We start from the raw sequence: 21,471 nt of genomic DNA on the forward strand, positions 1-21,471 counted from the left end.
CGTTTAACCCACTGAGCGATCATGCGAAGTGAAAAGGAGAAGAGGTGATTGAGTGGGATCTCGACCCACTCTTCTGGGCTCAGAGGAACCTGTGCTTCGCAGGTGGCTCCCAGATCACGGATGCAAACGCTTAACTCGCTTAGATATTTTAGAGATATAGGGGTGCCAGAAATCCGGGGAATGAGGGGGAAGGAGGGGCGTGAGTCCTATCAAATCTTTCTGGGCTATTTACCAGAGTCTTGTAAGTTGCGCATAGATTTCAGCAGGAGCTTAACCAGCTGAGATATCCTGACGCTGTCAAGACAAGCAATTGTGAAAGCGTAGGTATACATGAAAAATGGTCGAAAGGGTGCACTAGTGTTCAAGTCTGTGTTTGGAGGGTTGCAGTAAGTGACAAATCAACTGTGTTACTCTGCTGACAGGAAGGATAAGAAATAAAACAGCGAAGTGATGGAGCATGGAGGGTGTGAAAGTTCAGACACCTATTCTCGTGTGCTCACCTATGGCTCGCCGAGCTAAATTACTGACATGGAGCACAGAAAAGGTGGAGGGTTAAGTGGGTTCATCTTTCTACGCATCTCAGCAGCGCACGTATAACCCACCGAGCTATCTCTACACAGAGGGCATTATGGCAGATGCTTTCACCCTGGTGCTCATTGAAGATGCTGTTCTTCTCCTGTTGGTCTACCCATTCAGGTGTATCTGCAGGTGGTACTTGGTGGCGCAGTAGAGCTACCGGCACCTGGGCACGCCCCCCAGGTGCTCGTAGACAGCCGGGGGTTGCAGGGTTGGCCCTGGACATGGCGTCCCGCTGCCCCTTTGACACGGAAGGGGCGACCCCCTGCCTGCTGGAAGCCCCAGTAGAAGAATCCACACTATGAGTAATGTGGCATGGCCGGAGCACGGGCTCCTTGGGGCGAGTCAGCACGGAGGGGGGGGGGTGGGGGGGGGGGGGGGTCATATGCGCATATGAAAGGTACGACTCGACCCTCTAGGGCTTTCTGAAAACTCTGGAAAGTGATTTACTTACACCCCTGAAGTGGGCACCTTTTGTGAAACAGACGCTCAGCAAATGCGTATTTCCGGTCTCTGCCATTCAGGTCAGACACGAAGCTTCGCAGAAGTGACGTTTCTCTCCTGCACTCTGTAGACACAGTGATCATTGCAACTCAGTCTTCACTGATTGTCCTTTCACTACACTTGTTGTTTATTTGTTAAATGCCTTTAACAAATTCATATTTACAATAATAATGCACTTGCGTTCCTTACTGGAGGTCGATATAGAAGCGGACAACGGACAACGTCTGTTTCTTTTCCAAGTATTGTTAACTTAGCTTTTCTGTCTTTCTTTAAAACAAATAAGATTTTCTGGTAGAAAACAGCCCAGCAGCACTGCTCATCGATTAACATGGGCTGTAACACAACAATGTAGCAAATAAATATTTTTTGTCAATGCCCCCGGGTGACCTCACTTCATTTAAAAAAAAAATTCTGCGGGATTCACGACCCCATGCGCATTCTGCCAAAATAAAAAAAAAATGCTTTTTTGGGCCCTGGGGGCCCTTGTGCCACCTTTTCTTTTTTTTATGTTTGTTTTACTGGTTTCTTGTGGCTCGATTCTACCGAGTCACAAGATGGCTGTAAACAGTTTCTGGTTTGGAGTGTTGGCAGCCAATTAGAATGAAGCTCATGGTCGGGAGGGTTCGCGAACCCACTGCCGCCCTAGATTAAAAACTTTTATTTTTTCAATTTCTCAGCAACTACTGAATGGATTTACATCATTTAAAAAAAAGGTCACTTTCTGAACCAAGCGCTACCTTTTTGCCAAATTTGGAGTATTTCCGTTCAGCAGTTCGGGCTGTAGCCTTGGCTAGAGTTTCCTATGGAAATTAGCATGGAGAAAACACTTTCTGGGACCCCCCTTTTTTCTCAGCCCCCGCTTGATGAATTCCCCCAAACTTTCAGGGTAGGAGCTGACCTGGATAGACTTTTTTGTGGAGAATTTCGCGAACATTCGTCAAATGACAGTAAAGTTATTAGCAAATCAAAAAATGCATTTCCAATGGAAACTAGGTCCTAACTATAACTCCCTGCTAGCGACCTCCAGTAGGTAATTACCTACTGGCGGTCACAAGAGGAATTGCGGACATAACTGCCGGGTTTGCCATCACATTATAAATCTGCTGGAGTGTGCAGCTTCATAGAAGGACAAATGATGGAAACATGTTTACGGCGGTCATAGCCGTGAAGCCTGCACCACCGAATAGAAAGAAAGACGTTGTCTGGACTGTCGAGACCAATGTACTTCTAAAAATAAAAACAAATAGTATAAAATGTAACAATAAAACTATTAATGCTATAAAATCTATTTATTCGATATTATAAAATCTATTCCAGTCTAAGAATATTAAATATACTATCCCCACTCTAGTTCAGGCAATAGTAGGGAAAGTGTTGGATTTCGGAGGAGTTAGAATTACTATTCCTACTCCAGTCACTGCAATAGTAGGAAGGTGTATGACTATAGAAGGAGATAGATTTACTATTCAACTCCGGTTAGTGAAACAGTAAGGAAAGCATTGGACTTTGCAAGGGTGATATTTACGATTCTCACTCCAGTCTAAACAACAGGAGGAAAATTTAAGCAATGGGTTTCAGAGGGGTACAATTTACTATACCCATTCCATACAATGCAACAGGAGGGAAAGTGTTGGACTTTGGAGGTGTAAAATGTACTATTACTATTCCAGTCTGTGCAACAGCAGGGAAGGGGTTGGACTTCGAATGAGTTCCCACCCCAAACATCACAACCCATCCACCCACCTTCCACCATGTGCTCCCAGAGACTTGGATTTTGTTTCCCCAGTACCTCATTTAGGTGTCTTGTATGAGGGTGTTTCTCTTTCCTCTGTTCTATTGGCCTTCTATTAGACATGATGCCCCTGTCTTAATCTTCTTTTTTAATGACAGCACGTATACATAATACATTATATAGTTCATTCTGTGATGCCTGTTGTGTGGTTGAGATATACATTGGCTTATTCAATAGTTTTAGGAATGTTTTTAGTGAGTTTGGGACCTGTTGTGGTTAATTTGAATTTATCTGTTGGTGATTAGTGAACCGTTTTCGGGGTTGGAACGTTTGGCTGATTACAATGCTAGTCATTTAGTGGTAGACCAGAATGCATCCCAGACTGATAACCAATTGTGGATATTACATCAAACATTCTACTCTTCACTTTTTGATTGTCTGGGTTAGATATTTATAGTATTATCTTTTAATGTGGTTATTAGATGGTTTGTATAGTGTTAGAAAATGCGCTGTGTTATGCTGTGGATATGCTTTGTCTGAGGGTGAGAGTTATTAGGATATGTGACAGCTGAAAATCACTCAGGAGTCCACCTCAACATGATTCTCACAAGTCACACCCAATCCCAAAAAGCTAAAGTATGCAGTAGAGTGAAGGATGGAGTGCTTGACACGCCCTAGTCTATTGTAATTTTGCACACCATGCTAACTTGATTTGCAAAATCAAAGACGATTCTGTAAAGGTTGGTGTGGAATTTGCATCCACTTTTACCAAATGTATTCTTTGTATATGATTCCCTAGGCTCCCATCTGCCATCCAACATTGCGCACAAAAGTGGCCACCTCCAACCTGAGAAAGCCTTCTTCATGTGCAAAGGATTACTGACTTACGGGGTCTATCACAGGCTCTGAACCTGAAGTGAATGTAACTGAGGAGGATTCAGTCACATGGTCTGGCATCAGTAAATGTGAGTGATACTGGTCCAACCCATGTTGCCTTTCATATGGACTTACCAGTGAAAAAATATTCTACATTTTATCTACAACAAACAGTTTCTGCAATGGACTGAGACATCATGGAAGTTTGCTTACCACTCTGCTGGAATGAAAATTTAAAAGGATAATAATAATTTGCTAGCAGCCTTCGATTGTCAGGTTAAGTATATTTTCATTTGCCTGTGAAACATATTTTATTGTGCTGTAAAGTAAGGCAAACTATTAATAACATATCTCTATATACAAACAAATGTAAATAATGCCAACAGCAGTAAGCCCTATCTGATGCACTATTTTGTGTGCTGCTCAGTTCGAAAGATGGCTTTATTACTGACACACCATTTGCCTGTACTCTAAGATTGCGTTGCAGCTGAAATTATATTTCAATTAGGCCTAGAATGTAAACTCTGCTCAGGTTGCGGAGATTGCAGAATTTGGGCACTCCGTGCTTGGCAGAGGAGCGCAGAGTTCCTTAATTCCACCTTCCGGAGCACGAAGCAGGTTTTTTTTTCCTTTCGTGCTAGAGATTTGTTTGCGCTCCCTTGCATGGCTTCTGTCCACGACGGTACCAATGTAGTACCAATTACAAATTTATTGCTTGAGCAATTTTTGTGCTCAAGAAGCAGTTGAGAGGCCTTTCTAGTGGGTGTGTTTCTCTAAAGAACATTTGGAGTTGTTTTTTATAGTGCAAGATGCCTGGAAGGAAGTTCCCCAAAGACTCCAACTTCCTGTTCATGTCCAGTAGACGCCCCCAGTGCTTTGTCCATCTCCTGGTCACTTTTAATTTGGATTTGGAGCTGGAAGGATCACTCTCCTTGTTTGCTGAATATATACCATTGGATTTAAAGGATTTGTATTTGAGATTTCACAAGTAAGTAAAAAAAACTCTGGTATAAGGGTGTTGATTTGTTAGATAGATGACATGCACATTTATTTGTGGTTTTATTTGATTTTTCAAAGTGATTGTGGTGGTTGGCCTTCATTTTTTCAGTGGGGGTCTATTTATATAATTGCATTACATTTTTCTTGTTTTGTAAAAGAACAATTTTGCACAGTTCAGTATGTTTTCTCCATTATTGTTAAATTTGCAATATTTATTTATTTTACTATGTGGCCTCTTCTACGAAGGGGCCATCCAGTAGGCCCAGGCTAGAGCTACTCAGGGATGCATGAACCAACTGTTTTAGTGGTATATGTTGTTTTAAAACATTATTTAGGGCTGGGATGGCATTGGATTGAATTAAACATGTGGTAGTGTTTTTGTAGGTCACCTTTTTTGTGCACAAAATGTGTATATGTGGGGTAATACCTTGGTAGGATGTGTGTTGTTGTAACTATGTTTCCTTTGTCTGTGAAGTGTCTTTCTGTTTGTGTGTGTGTTTGTCATAGACCATTATTGATTTGTCTTTGTTCTCCATGCCATGTGGCCGGGGCCCATTTTGTGGAGTATGTGTCCATGTCTCTGTGTGCCCCATGCCTCCTTGCTCAGTGTTGTTGTTTGACCAAGTGGTACTTAATGGCAGCTATATTGTGCATCCAACCAGTGTGCTTTTGCCATAGTCTTGCATGTGTTCTTTGTTCCCCATGCCTCCTTGCTCAGTGTTGCAGTTTAACCTACTGGACTGGCTGGCAGCAATGTTGTGCATTCAGCCAGTGTGCTTTTGCCACAGGCTTGCATGTGTTGCTTTGTTCCCCATGCCAACTTGCCCAGTGTGATAGTTTGACCATGTGGCACTGGCTGGCAGCCATTTAGTGCATCCAGCCAATGTACATTTCATAGACCTGCATGATTGGATGTGAGAGCTCATTCTAATAATATGCTTGAGAATGATTGTAGTACATGTATATTAAGAATATCATTGATGAACAGTGCTTATATAATATTACATGCACTTTGTGCATTTTTTTATTTTGCCCCTCCAACAGGTTTCTAGTCAACGTTTCTTATAAACATCCACAATTGATGATTTTCTTTGCACTATATAAATTTGATTTCATCTTTTGAATGTTTTTTTAAATTTGTTATTCTTTATTTTAATTTTTGGGTAATTTCGGGTATTTTTTTAATCAATTTTTTTAAATGTAATTTAATTATTTTTTTCATTTACATTTTCTTTTTTTCCATTTTGCCTTGGTTGATCCATCTATCCACCATAGGCACACAGCCGAGCAACAACATTCCTTTGTTTTATTGGTGATTATTCCATTTCCCCCTAGACCACATTGCCTGCCATAGGCGCACATTAACCTCCACTTTAAAAATGATTACTATTCATTTACTTATGCACTTCCCTGAGTGCTAGAAATGTCTCCTTTAGAATATATAGACATAAAGGAAATAGATCTATCATTCTGTATATTGAGAATTACATTTAATGGTATGATTGTGTGGTTTGACTTCAAAGTGATTATTAGCTTAGTACCCAACCACATTCATATTGCCTTTGTCTCTACTAATTCAAACTGCCACGCTTCACTAAATGTTTTTCTTGCTTGTTTGATTTTACTTGCACAAGAGAAGAGACATCACTTGCAGCACTGCCAAACAGAATGCCTGCACAGCGATGTCACACATCAGTCCTCCAATCTCCTCTGCTTGTGCAGCTTAGTGCAACTGCCATCTGGGGGCCAGATGTAGGTAACCAAATACCAGTCGGTAGCGGCCGAAAATACCAAATTTCGGCAGTTACCGACCGGTGTTTGGTGTTTGAGATGTAGGGGCCACAAAATCGTATGAATCGGAAAATTTATCGAATCGGTAAATTTACAGATTCGGAAAATTTACCAAATCTGAAAATTTACCGAATCTGTAAAATTACCAAATCTGTAAAATTACAGATTCGGTAGATAAGAAATGGTCAAAATTACTTTTAAGATGTAGGTAACCTCTAAAATTCCGAATTTACATGAAATTCGGTATTTAAGAGTCTGTATTTACCATGGATTCAAATCAGGTGGTAACCAGGTGCAGGCTATAAAAAGGGTCTAAAACATAACTGTTTGACCAGAATGGTGGCATTCTACGTGATTTCGAAGCGGTTACGGATGTAGGCAGAAGGAGAGAGGGTCTGGAGAAGGGAGGAGCAGGTCTACAGGCAGAGAATTACCCTATTCCAACTGACTGAGCCTGAGATTATACAAAGGTACAGGCTACACCCCCAAACCATCCTGGAGCTGATCAGGGACCTCCACCCACTTTTGGAGCACCCAACCCCAAGGGCGCACGCCATCCCATCCCATGTGCAGGTGCTGTGTAGCCTCCAACTGCTTGCCTCTGGGAGTTACCAGAGTGTGGTTGCTGCTGTAGGTGGGATATCACAGAGCTGCTGTCACTTTTTTAGGAAATTCCTAGAGGCCATGATGCAGACAAGGCATTATTACATCAGCTTCTCTGCAACGCACGCAGAATAGCTCAGGACCAAGACAGAGTTTTACCAAATGGCACATTTCCCCAACGTCATTGGCTGTATTGATGGCACCCACATACCAAGTGCAAATGGGGTCCGGTCTTTCATCCTTACTCCCTACCTCAACCCTTCAACCCCCAGCCAGAGGAGATACAACAGGGCACACAAATCTACCAGGAACATTGTGGAGCGCACCTTTGGGCTGTGGAAAAGCAGGTTCCGCTGCCTCCACAAAAGTGGAGCAGCACACTAGTATACACCAGTGACCTGCTGCAAGGTTCCTCAGGTTTCTAAAGCACAATTGTGCAACACAAATTATGTACATTCAATGATGTTAGTCCTGGGTCACTTCTCCATTAACTTAACTACTCATTTGCGTCCACGCCTACCACTGCCAGATGTTTGTGGCTGGCTGTCTTCACTTGGCGTTTGGGCTGTTGCCTCACCGTGGTGCCTGCTGCTCCTCCGTGTCTCTACGACAAGGGGGCTTGCCATGCTGCTCCTATTTGTGCTCCCTTCACTCTCTGGCACATCCAGAGCAGCAGTTTGTGCTGTTTGTGCATTCATCAGCACCTCGACAGCACTGGTCATCCTAGCAATGCCCCTAGACACCTCAGTACTATTTTGCGTGAGTCCATCCTGCATGTTAATTCATCTCCTGCATAGCAGGGAAGTGGCTGTGGCCAGGCGGTTGATGGCTTTATTTTGTTGCTGCGCACGCTGCTTCTCCTTGCGCCTTGATGACATTTCCTGATCTAGTTTGGTACACAGAAGCTGCACCGATTGTGACATATCACGCATCCCTGCAGCCATCTCCTTGTTGACATCAACTAGTTCTCTGATGCCCTTCCCTATGTCTTCCATATTGTTGTTTAGGTTCCTCATTCGGCGTTGGACAGACATGATGGCCTTTCCCTGCATCCGTTGGATTTTGACCATGCTCCCTTCCAGGCCACAGAACACACTGGGACCCTCCCCATGTGCAGCTACACTGCTTTCTCGGATGCTGCGACATCTGGTACCAGTATGGGACACCTCTGCACTGGACTGCAGTGTGGCAGAGCTACGTTCCCCAGGCAAGGTGTGTGTCTTCCCCCTCCATGTCACCTGCTGATGACTCCATTTCCAATAGTGGGGCAACAGAGCAGAGCCTCCTGCTCTGTTGTGATGCAAGTGTTGTCACAGGCAGTGATGCAGGCATTTTGGGGGATGACAGTAACAGAAGGGATTGTGAACGTTCTGGGGATGCCATTTCTGAGTCCTGGGATGGTGGCTGTGTACTTTGTGCACCTGTGTCCTCTGATACATTCTGTGCACTTGAACCTGGCTCCTGACTGTCATCCCTCTCTGGTGCTGTGCCTTCAGTCTACCGGGAACGCCTGCGAGATGTCTCACCTGTGGACATATGAGCGTACATTAGCTAAGTGCTACTGCCTGACAGCCACTACAATAAAAAAATTCCACTTGAACAATGTACATGTTGCCTGTACTTCATTCAGTTAGGGAATCATTTCCCTATCTAGGTGGTTGCTGTGCTGTATGACATGGTCTTTCATTTACTGGCTACATGTCCCATAATGCATTGCTCCTGTATAGTGCTAGCTGTACTGGACTGGGGTTCACTTAGCCAGATAGGGTTAAAGGAAGGGTGATGGTGTGGGGGGGATTGCTGTGCATGCGTCTTACCTTTTCTGCTGGAAGGTCTGGCTGAGCTGTCTGCATCTACCAGTCCGCAGACGCTTTCAGGTTCTATGGTTGAGCCCACCATCTCCTCCAGGTCAGTAAGGGGGGGTGCTGGGTTCTTACCTCCACCAGTTTTGCTTACCTGCTTGTGGTCTTCTGAATTTTTTTTGTCAGGCTCCGGAGGTCGTACCACCTCTTTTTAAGGTCCTCTATATCTCTAGGAGTCACTCCAACTGCATTCACGTTATCTTGAATGTCCAGCCAAATTTTCCTTTTGGCAGATTCAGCCACAGTGAGGGACTGCCTGCCAAACAGTTTTTGGTGCTTCTTCACCACCTCCTCAACAAGGACCTGCAGCTCCATGCTGCTGAATTTTAGTTTCCTCTTCCTCTCAGGCTGCTCTTTTTCTTTGCTGCTTGCCATTTTTCAAATTTAAAAGTGCACAAAACTCTTTCTGCTTCTCAGGGACTCAGCTCAGCTCCAACTGCCTCTCCAGAAGCTTCTAATTAGTTTCAGCTGCCTGTGTAGCCACTTCCTGGTAGGGAGGGGGAGGGTGGGAGCACCTGATTGGCTGCCTTATTCAAATTCACTTTTTTTTGCTTTCCAATTCGGTATTTACCGAATCGGTATTTACCGAATCAGTATTTCCAATTCATTCCTATGGGCCAAAAGGCCCATAGGAATGAATAGGGTATACCGATTCGGTAAATACCGATTCGGTAAATACCGAATGGCCGATTCTGATTTTTACCGATTTGGTAAAGAATACCGAATTTTTACCTACATTGCATTTACCGACTCATAAATACTGAATCGGTAAAATTCGGTATTTAAGAGTCGGTAAATTGCAGTTACCTACATCTGGCCCTGGTAGTTTTAAAATTACGCACACAACAAACAATGAGAGTAGGGTCTAAGGGCGAGTTTACCGACCGACCAGGTACATGCCCCAAAATACAGTATTATCACAACAGAATGTACCTGGGGGTCACAAAAAAGAGTCAAAACAGAGTGGATCACAAAACCAATGCTACACAAAAGACACCAGTGAGTGAGTCATCTATGATAGTGAAATGCAGGCCAAGTTGAGGCTCAAGAGCATATGGAGAAATAGTTCCCATCAGAAGCCACACTGTACCGCCCTCTTTCTCATCATTTGGGTTCTCCTTACCCAGGAGACAGAACGGCCGGTCAGATGTTACCGTAACCGATATGTGTGAGATAAGGGGTGGTGTATAAAGTACAAAAAATTACGTGGCTACTGTAAAGGCAGTGTTAGAGTGGTAAAAGTGTTAAGTGAGGGAAAAATATATAAAATTAGGTGATCAGGTGGACGAACAACATTTATTAGTGTCTCCCAATCCCTAAGGTTTAAAAAGCAAGTGTGAGTGCGGGTTTCAAATAATCACCGTACTCAATGGTGGTCAACATGTTTCTGCATTGTGTTGAACATAGTTTCAAAATGCATTCTTCAGGACCGGAAATATAAAAACACTGCTACTTAGATTAGAGAAATTAAGAACAATATCACCTGATCTTCAGGTACATACTCAACCGTATACCAAATTTGATGGTTGAGAGGCTTCACCCCACCTGGCCACAGCGCAGGTATGAGGAGCACCGCTCTGTCCGTCGGTGTCTCCTGGCAGTCAGCTGTAGCTGGAGTGAGCACGCTGTTTTATCAAACAGCAGGTAAGCTAGGAAATGTTTAAAAGGGTTTTATAACGGGAACCAGTGAAAATGTTATATTTAAAGATGGACAGTTAATGATTAAGAGAGCAAACAGTTGGTCCCATAAACACAGGGACTGCAACTCATGAAGGCAGCAATGTGTTAACTCGGGTTTATGTTAGAATGAATTCTCGTGTGTAACTTGTTTGAAGCTTATTTTTAACACAATTACATAATGTTAATCTTGATAATAATTATTGAAGTACATGATATTGTGGTTTTAAACGGGTGGATAGAATCCTAATGGACTTATTTTGTACTTTCAGTTACCCCTGACGAAAGGCCCCAAGAGGCCTGAAATGCATTGGGTTTAAATAAACTGCTTTTTAAATGGATTTTGGCATCAGTACGTGTTTTTGTCAAGAGGTTCAGATGACCCAACATTAACATGAGAAAATTTTGGAAAATTGTGTTTCCTGGTTTGATGTTGGAAAGAAGGATGAATGTGGAAAAGATTGAGGATTAAAAGCAAAAGCACTAAGAAAAAACAGTGAAGAATTAAATATATTGCGGCAAATGCAATCAAAGAATGCAGTGCTACGAGGTGGAACAAAAAGGTCTCCCACAGATATGGTATAGTGAAGACCATGCCAGATGGTGGCTATTAGAGTGTCCTGTATTTGGCCCTTTGTGGCCTGATGTTGCAAGACTTCTTCAAAAAGAAGACAGTGTGCAACAATCTGCACTCATTTCAGCCACTCTTTTAAATCCCAGAAGGCAGGTTGTCTTCGGAGTTTTTGCAGGTAAAACTCATGCCCAGCAGGGAGGAATTTCTGGATCAAATAGAACCTCACCCTGCAAGAAAATTATACACACAATTAAGGCATGGCTGCCTGCCACTTGTGACACTGACCTGCAAATGGGCAGGTCATGAGGAGGGAATCTGCCCTGTCTGCAACAATGGCAAAGAAGACATTGCCCATGTTTTGTTTTTTTGCCCTGCTTATAGCGTAATCCGGAGAGCCTGGTTGGTACCACTCTGTAGAAATCTGGGACTAAAACATTGTGCTCAAGCCGTTAGAATTTTAAAATATGATACATCCGCCCTAATTGTGTTCTCGGTCTCCCGCTTTTTGTACGGTATGTGGCGCAGAAGGTCCACTTTGATTAATTGTGACTAATTTTTAATGATGGCCATTTTTCGTGGATAACTGATTGTTTAATAATGTTTTAACTGCTGGTTCTTAACTATTTATGTATTTTATTGTATGTACATACTTTGCTTGTGCTTTTGTGGTCATTGACCGAAATAAAGTTATCACGAACGAACGAACGAAATCCCAGAAGCAGTTGCGGATTATCCAGCATGCAAATAGAGCACAAGTTAAAGCCCTGATACAGGAGGTGCCAACACGTTGGAACTCTATCTATTACATGGTGCAACACCTTTTTGAGCAATGCAAACAGATCAAAGATTATGTCATTCAAAGAGGAAGGGATGCAGTTGGGATTGCAATGATCATGGGTGAGGGCACAAATGGGGCCAAGTCAAATGCCTGTCACAGATGCTACTCCCTTTTGAGGTTTTTACATGGAAAGTTAGCCAGGAGGATAGTACAATGAGCCAAGCTAATCCGTTGTTGCATCTGCTAGAGGGCCAGCTAAAGAAGATGTCCGAAAGGTTCTCCCCCGCAGTTGGGACCGAAAACTCATAAGTGCATGCCTTGGTTGAGAGCTTAATCCTTCACTTGGCTTGTAACACAAGGCTGCAACATGACATCATCTCATCCAAAGAGTACTGCTGTGCCACACTACTGGATTCATGATACAAAACAATTCTGCCCTCTTTCTTCCTTTTTCTGAAGGGAATGTTTCAAAATACAAGAGGTGGATTGTTGAGAAAGCTGGAAACCTGAAAGAAGAATGGCGGGAACTTTAAACAAACTGTGATTTGATTTTTTTCTTCTAAGGGCTTTCAAGATAATTAAAATAAATCACCACTCATTAATGAGTGAGGCATTATTCACTAATGAATACATGTTTTGTGCTGTGCTAAATTAATGGAGGCATGCTCATTGCTAGCCAGCAACTTGGGTATTTTGCTACTATCTGCAACTGAGGCAGTTGTTGTTGACAATTATCTTTTTTTAGTTCCAATGGTCCTGTTCTTCTCAAAATGCCTTTCTCTTTTGACCTTGACTCCAAAGAGACAGAATAATAATATATAAGATACTACATCACACACCTCAATTTATAAAAAGTGGATATTATCCTGCCTGCCATAGGTAGATGTTGAGGAAAAGGAAGCACTGTACTACAGGGAAAGGAACGGGCTATAAATATTGTATTTGGCATGTTCATCACAGCGTATCCCATACAGCAAATTTGAAATTGAATTGTGCACTTAGTCCCACTTTACTCACTTGCCTCTCCCAGCAACACATTATTTCCAACAAATTAATTCGCTGTGAAGTAAGGCCACTGAACCCCAAGGCTGCTCCGCGATGTCCGTTTCTGGAGCGAGGAAGAACCGAAGACAGCAAACAAAACAGGAACCAGATCCAAGGCGGTGAGGCCAAGACGAGCAAACCAGAATGTCTTCACACAAGACAGTATTATGCGCACAGGAGGTGCGCACTGGATGACCTTTATGAGTTAAGCTCCTCCCCCGAATAGGAGCATGCTGGGAGACGTAGTTCAATCCTAGGTAGGCACCAGAATCACCTCCTGACACCATAGACCTGCATGATTGGATGTGAGAGCTCATTCTAATATTATGCTTGAGAATGATTGTAGTACATGTATATTAAGAATATCATTGATGAACAGTGCTTATATAATATTACATGCCCTTTGTGCATTTTTTTATTTTGCACCTCCAATAGGTTTCTAGTCATCCTTCCTTATAAACATCGGCAATTGATGATTTTCTTTGCACTATATAAATTTGATTTCATCTTTTGAATGTTTTTTTAAATTTGTTATTCTTTATTTTAATTTTTGGGTAATTTCGGGTATTTTTTTAATCAATTTTTTTAAATGTAATTTAACTATTTTTTTCATTTAAATTTTCTGTTTTTCCATTTTGCCTTGGTTGATCAATCCATCCACCATAGGCACACAGCCGAGCAACAACATTCCTTTTTTGTATTGGTGATTATTCTATTTCCCCCTGGACCACATTGCCTGCCATAGGGCACATTTACCTCCACTTTAAAAAAAAGATTACTATTCATTTACTTATGCACTTCCCTGAGTGCCAGAAATGTCTCCTTTAGAATATATAGACATAAAGGAAATAGATCTATCATTCTGTATATTGAGAATTACATTAATAGTATGATTGTGTGGTTTGACTTTAAAGTGATTATTAGCTTAGTACCCAACCACACTCTTATTGCCTTTGTCTCTACTAATTCAAACTGCCACGCTTCACTAAATGTTTTTCTTGCTTGTTTGATTTTACTTGCACAAGAGAAGAGACATCACTCGCAGTACTGCCAAACCGAATGCCTTCACAGCGATGTCACACATCAGCCTTCCAATCTCTTCTGCTTGTGCAGCTTAGTGCAACTGCCATTTGGGGGCCAGATGTAGGTAACCAAATACCGGTCGGTAATGGCCGAAAATACTGAATTTCGGCAGTTACTGACCGGTATTTGGTGTTTGAGATGTAGGGGCCACAAAATCGTACAAATCAGAAAATTTACTAAATCGGTAAATTTACCGATTCGGAAAATTTACCGAATTGGAAAATGTACCAAATCTGAAAATTTACCGAATCTGTAAAATTACAGAATCTGTAAAATTACCGATTCGGTAAATAAGAAATGGTAAAAATTACTTTTGAGATGTAGGTAACCTCTAAAATACTGAATTTACATGAAATTCGGTATTTAAGAGTCTGTATTTACCATGGATTCAAATCAGGTGGTAACCAGGTGCAGGCTATAAAAAGGGCCTAAAACATAACTGTTTGACCAGAATGGCGGCATTCTACGTGATTTTGAGGTGTTTACGGATGCAGGCAGAAGGAGAGAGGGTCTGCAGAAGGGAGGAGCAGGTCTACAGGCAGAGAATCACCCTATTCCAACTGACTGAGCCTGAGATCAAACAAAGGTACAGGCTACACCCCCAAACCATCCTGGAGCTGATCAGGGACCTCCACCCACTTTTGGAGCACCCAACCCCAAGGGCGCACGCCATCCCACCCCATGTGCAGGTGCTGTGTAACCTCCACCTGCTTGCCTCTGGGAGTTACCAGAGTGTGGTTGCTGCGGTAGGTGGGGTGTCACAGAGCTGCTGTCATGTTTTTTTAGGAAATTCCTAGAAGCCATGATGCAGATAATGCATTATTACATCAGCTTCTCTGCAACGCACGCAGAACAGCTCAGGACCAAGACAGAGTTTTACCAAATGGCACATTTCCCCAACGTCATTGGCTGTATTGATGGCACCCACATACCAAGTGCATATGGGGTCCGGTCTTTCATCCTTACTCCCTACCTCAACCCTTCAACCCTTAGCCAGAGGAGATACAACAGGGCACATAAATCTACCAGGAACATTGTGGAGCGCACCTTTGGGCTGTGGAAAAGCAGGTTCCGCTGCCTCCACAAAAGTGGAGGGGCACATCAGTATACACCAGTGACCTGCTGCAAGATTCCGCAGGTTTCTAAAACACAATTGTGCAACACAAATTATGTGCATTCAATGATGTTAGTCCTGGGTCACTACCCCATTAACTGAACTACTCATTTGCGTCCACGCCTACCACTGCCAGATGTTTGTGGCTGGCTGTCTTCACTTGGCGTTTGGGCTGTTGCCTCACCGTGGTGCCTGCTGCTCCTCCGTGTCTCTACGACAAGGGGGCTTGCCATGCTGCTCCTACTTGTGCTCCCTTCGCTCTCTGGCACATCCAGAGCAGCAGTTTGTGCTGTTTGTGCATTCATCAGCACCTCAACAGCACTGGTAACCCTAGCAATGCCCCTAGACACCTCAGTACTATTTTGCGTGAGTCCCTCCTGCATGTTAATTCATCTCCTGCATAGCAGGGAAGAGGCTGTGGCCAGGCGGTTGATGGCTTTATTTTGTTGCTGCGCACGCAGCTTCTCCTTGCGCCTTGATGACATTTCCTGATCTAGTTTGGTGCACAGAAGCTGCACTGATTGTGACATATCACGCATCCCTGCAGCCATCTCCTTGTTGACATCAACTAGTTCTCTGATGCCCTTCCCTATGTCTTCCATATTGTTGTTGAGGTTCCTCATTTGGCGTTGGACAGACATGATGGCCTTTCCCTGCATCCGTTGGATTTTGACCATGCTCCCTTCGAGGCCACGGAACACACTGGGACCCTCCCCATGTGCAGCTACACTGCTTTCTCGGAGCCTGCGGCATCTGGTACCAGTATGGTACACCTCTGCACAGGACTGCAGTGTGCCAGAGCTACGTTCCCCAGGCAAGGTGTGTGTCTTTCACCTCCGTGTCACCTGCTGATGACTCCATTTCCAATAGTGGGGCAACAGAGCAGAGCCTCCTGCTCTGTTGTGATGCAGGTGTTGTCACAGGCAGTGATGCAGGCATTTTGGGGGATGACAGTAACAGAAGGGATTGTGAACATTCTGGGGATGCCATTTCTGAGTCCTGGGATGGTGGCTGTGTACTTGGTGCACCTGTGTCCTCTGATACATTCTGTGCACTTGGACCTGGCACCTGACTCATCCCTCTCTGGTGCTGTGCCTTCAGTCTCCCGGGAACGCCTGCGAGATATCTCACCTGTGGACATATGAACGTACATTAGCTAAGCGCTACTGCCTGACAGCCACTACAATTAAATAATTTTCACTTGAACAATGTGCATGTTGCCTGCACTTCATTCTGTCTGGAATCATTTCCCTAACTTGGTGGTTGCTGTGCTGTATGACATGGTCTTTCATTTACTGACTACATGTCCCATAATGCATTGCTCCTGTATAGTGCTAGCTGTACTGGACTGAGGTTCACTTAGCGACATAGGGTTAAGGGAAGGATGATGGTGTGGGGGGGATTGCTGTGCATGCGTCTTACCTTTTCTGCTGGAAGGTCTGGCTGAGCTGTCTGCATCTCCCAGTCCGCAGACGCTTTCAGGTTCTATGGTAGAGCCCACCATCTCCTCCAGGTCAGTAAGGGGGGGTGCTGGGTTCTTCCCTCCACCAGTTTTGCTTACCTGCTTGTGGTCTTCTGCAATTTTTTTTGTCAGGCTCCTGAGGGTGTACCACCTCTTTTTAAGGTCCTCTATATCTCTAGGTGTCACTCTAACTACATTCAAGTTATCTTGAATGTCCAGCCAAATTTTCCTTTTGGCAGATTCAGCCACAGTGAGGGACTGCCTGCCAAACAGTTTTTGGTGCTCCTTCACCACCTCCTCAACAAGGACCTGCAGCTCCATGCTGCTGAATTTTAGTTTCCTCTTCCTCTCTGGCTGATCTTTGTCTGTGCTGCTTGCCATTTTTCAAATTTAAAAGTGCACAAAACTCTTTCTGCTGCTCAGGGACTCAGTTCAGCTCTAACTGCCTCTCCAGAAGCTTCTAATTAGTTTCAGCTGCCTGTGTAGCCACTTCCTGGTAGGGAGGGGGAGGGTGGTAGCACCTGATTGGCTGCCTTATTCAGTTTCACTTTTCTCTGCTTTCCAATTCGGTATTTACCGAATCGGTATTTACCGAATCAGTATTTCCAATTCATTGCTATGGGCCAAAAGGCCCATAGGAATGAATGGGGTATACTGATTCGGTAAATACCGATTCGGTAAATACCGAATGGCCAATTCCGATTTTTACCGATTTGGTAAAGAATACCGAATTTTTACCTACATTGCATTTACCGACTCCTAAATACCGAATTGGTAAAATTTGGTATTTAAGAGTCGGTAAATTGCAGTTACCTACATCTGGCCCTGAGAGTTTTAAAATTGCCCCAAAGAAGGATGCTTCCAAGAAAGTGGTCAGTGAGAAGAAGCAGCTTCCCACCAGTGGCATGTCACCCCAAACTTTTTTGACCACGTCGTGTGCCTGCCGCACTATCCTCTTGGGAGCATACTGAAAGCACTCCTGCATCAACAGCAGCAGTCCAACCTAAGACCATGACCATGTCTGTCAGTGAGGTGGCCACTGCAAAAATGGTGATGCCGATGATCAGTGACACTGAATTTGATTTGTTCCTTCCGGAAAGTAGTTATTAATCATTTCAGGAAACAGAACAAAGTGGACAGCAGCTGCAGCCAACAATAGTACATTCCTGATGTTGGAGCAGAACCGAAGATTGAGCTTCCTTCCGATCAAGAACCTCTTTTTTTAGAATCATTGACTCCCAGATTGCCAGCAAGGAAAAGGAAGTGTACTACTCCACCATTTCTCCAAATATCACTTCTGATGATAGGGACATGGAGTGGACCCCGGCAGAGTCTAGGAGATGCAAGGAGAGGCAAAGGAGAAGAAATGGTCCTAAAAGCCTTACAATTATGGAAGGGGTCAATGAGGAGGATGACAATGACGAGTCAGTCATTGTGGAAGATGACACAGAGGAGTTCAACATTGCTATTCAACATACAAGGGACGTGGCACAGGTAGCAACACCAGCTTCCATATTTGCAAAGCCTAGGCAGAGACCTTCACTGGTAACCACTAACTCAGTAGAAGTGTGCGCTGCAGAGAAGCAATCAATGGCACTACTACTTACCCCCAGTTCTTCTTCAGGCTTTGGCAGTGGCAGAATAAAAAAGTACTCTTTCCTAGTTTGGGACTTTTTTAGGTTAGCAAAGAGTGGGAGCACATTGCACTATGTGCCATTCGCCAGATAAATGTGCAGGGTAAGGTTGGTACAAATTATGGTACTGGAGGCCAAACGACCCATATGAAAAAACACCACACAGTCCGGTGGGAGGAGCACCTTAAACAAATCGTTGAATGCGGTTGTGGTTGTGGTGGTGAAGCTTAGGAGAGCTGTGGAAAATCAGCTATAAGTCCAATTACAGTGGGAGATGATAATGATGAGAAAGATGAGGGTGTCATCCTCATGCAAAGCAGGCCTGTCCCCAGCAGTGCACCATCAGAATGACCCACCTCAGCAACTTCACAATGGCACAAGACTCAGAGTCAGCTAGAGACATCACAGCACACAGCGACTGCCTTACTGAGATGCGCACTGAGTCTACCAGCAACTACTTTTCAAAGGTTGCCTGTGTCAGTGGCCCCAGAAAAGAAGAAAAAATCAGGCTACTAATACGGGGATATTCAGGCAGGAGGGGCCATATGACCACAACCACCCAACAGCATGTTTTTACAAGGGGAACCTGACAAAAATGTTAGTGCTGGACCTCCTTCTTTTTTTTGTGCAAGGCGTGGGATTCTTATATTTTGTGGCAGCCATCTGTCTAAAATTGAAGGTACCAAGTCGGACCTATTTTGCCAAAGTTGCTCAGCGCTGCATCACGATGTGATGAAATTGGTTGAACAACTTTTGCAGCAAAGGGTTGTTCCCACTTTCCACCTGGTGACAGACATGTGGATATGTTGTCAGGCGGCTGATTCCATGTTTATCATTAAACACTGGGTCTCCTTTGCGGGGGTAAATCAAAATATATCTACAGGTATTGGCCCTGAAGAAAGTATTAAGAGTGTTTGGCGGCATGCAACAGTGGCCATGTTTGCTATGGAAAAATCACATACAGCTGTAAACATATTGGATGAATTTAACAGCAAAGTGCAACAATGACTTGGACCCAGATGTCTTAGAATTGGATTTCATGCCATGGGCAATGGCAATGGCATAGTGAAGACCATGCCAGATGGTGGCTATTAGAGTGTCCTGTATTTGGCCCTTTGTGGCCTGATGTTGCAAGACTTCTTCAAAAAGAAGACAGTGTGCAACAATCTGCACTCATTTCAGCCACTCTTTTAAATCCCAGAAGGCAGGTTGTCTTCGGAGTTTTTGCAGGTAAAACTCGTGCCCAGCAGGGAGGAATTTCTGGATCAAATAGAACCTCACCCTGCAAGAAAATTATACACACAATTAAGGCATGGCTGCCTGCCACTTGTGACACTGACCTGCAAATGGGCAGGTCAAGAGGAGGGAATCTGCCCTGTCTGCAACAATGGCAAAGAAGACATTGCCCATGTTTTGTTTTTTTGCCCTGCTTATAGCGTAATCCGGAGAGCCTGGTTGGTACCACTCTGTAGAAATCTGGGACTAAAACATTGTGCTCAAGCCGTTAGAATTTTAAAATATGATACATCCGCCCTTATTGTCTTCTCGGTCTCCCGCTTTTTGTACGGTATGTGGCGCAGAAGGTCCACTTTGATTAATTGTGACTAATTTTTAATGATGGCCATTTTTCGTGGTAACTGATTGTTTAATAATGTTTTAACTGCTGGTTCTTAACTATTTATGTATTTTATTGTATGTACATACTTTGCTTGTGCTTTTATGGTCATTGACCGAAATAAAGTTATCACGAACGAACGAACGAAATCCCAGAAGCAGTTGCGGATTATCCAGCATGCAAATAGAGCACAAGTTAAAGCCCTGATACAGGAGGTGCCAACACGTTGGAACTCTATCTATTACATGGTGCAACACCTTTTTGAGCAATGCAAACAGATCAAAGATTATGTCATTCAAAGAGGAAGGGATGCAGTTGGGATTGCAATGATCATGGGTGAGGGCACAAATGGGGCCAAGTCAAATGCCTGTCACAGATGCTACTCCCTTTTGAGGTTTTTACATGGAAAGTTAGCCAGGAGGATAGTACAATGAGCCAAGCTAATCCGTTGCTGCATCTACTAGAGGGCCAGCTAAAGAAGATGTCTGAAAGGTTCTCCCCCGCAGTTGGGACCGAAAACTCATAAGCGCATGCCTTGGTTGAGAGCTTAATCCTTCACTTGGCTTGTAACACAAGGCTGCAACATGACATCATCTCATCCAAAGAGTACTGCTGTGCCACACTACTGGATTCATGATACAAAACAATTCTGCCCTCTTTCTTCCTTTTTCTGAAGGGAATGTTTCAAAATACAAGAGGTGGATTGTTGAGAAAGCTGGAAACCTGAAAGAAGAACGGCGGGAACTTTAAACAAACTGTGATTTGATTTTTTTTCTTCTAAGGGCTTTCAAGATAATTAAAATAAATCACCACTCATTAATGAGTGAGGCATTATTCACTAATGAATACATGTTTTGTGCTGTGCTAAATTAATGGAGGCATGCTCATTGCTAGCCAGCAACTTGGGTATTTTGCTACTATCTGCAACTGAGGCAGTTGTTGTTGACAATTATCTATTTTTAGTTCCAATGGTCCTGTTCTTCTCCAAATGCCTTTCTCTTTTGACCTTGACTCCAAAGAGACAGAATAATAATACATAAGATACTACATCACACACCTCAATTTATAAAAAGTGAATATTATCCTGCCTGCCATAGGTAGATGTTGAGGAAAAGGATGCACTGTACTACAGGGAAAGGAACGGGCTATAAATATTGTATTTGGCATGTTCATCACAGTGTATCCCATACAGCAAATTTGAAATTGAATTGTGCACTTAGTCCCACTTTACTCACTTGCCTCTCCCAGCAACACATTATTTCCAACAAATTAATTCGCTGTGAAGTAAGGAAAGAAAACTTGACTTACTCTACTGCAGTGTAGCGGGATTAGGCAGGTACGTTAAAGCTTTTGATATAGAATAGCATGGTCACTGTCACTACACTGATCATCAATTCGTCATGTGATTATTAAGCTTCGGCTTTTTCAGTCACTGCAGTTGACAAAAGTCAAAGGGGAAAAATCTGAAGAGGGGTAAAATGAAATCTGTTATGGGAAACCATGAAATATATTTTGAAATCCCTTCATATGGCTATAAAATGTGGCAC

The 21,471-nt window shown here is 43.4% G+C and overlaps 1 protein-coding gene and 2 pseudogenes across 2 annotated transcripts in view; all 3 read left to right on the plus strand.

The window, feature by feature from the left end:
* The window catches only part of SYT9 (synaptotagmin 9), an 881,257-nt gene that overhangs the window by 334,931 nt on the left and 524,855 nt on the right, over positions 1-21,471 (plus strand). The window lies entirely within an intron of this gene.
* LOC147730973 (uncharacterized) lies at positions 7,611-8,546 on the plus strand (annotated as a pseudogene).
* Positions 15,350-16,358, plus strand: LOC147730974 (uncharacterized; annotated as a pseudogene).

This window comes from Lissotriton vulgaris, chromosome 2_1 (assembly GCF_964263255.1).
Source record: "Lissotriton vulgaris chromosome 2_1, aLisVul1.2, whole genome shotgun sequence".
Taxonomy (NCBI): domain Eukaryota; kingdom Metazoa; phylum Chordata; class Amphibia; order Caudata; family Salamandridae; genus Lissotriton; species Lissotriton vulgaris.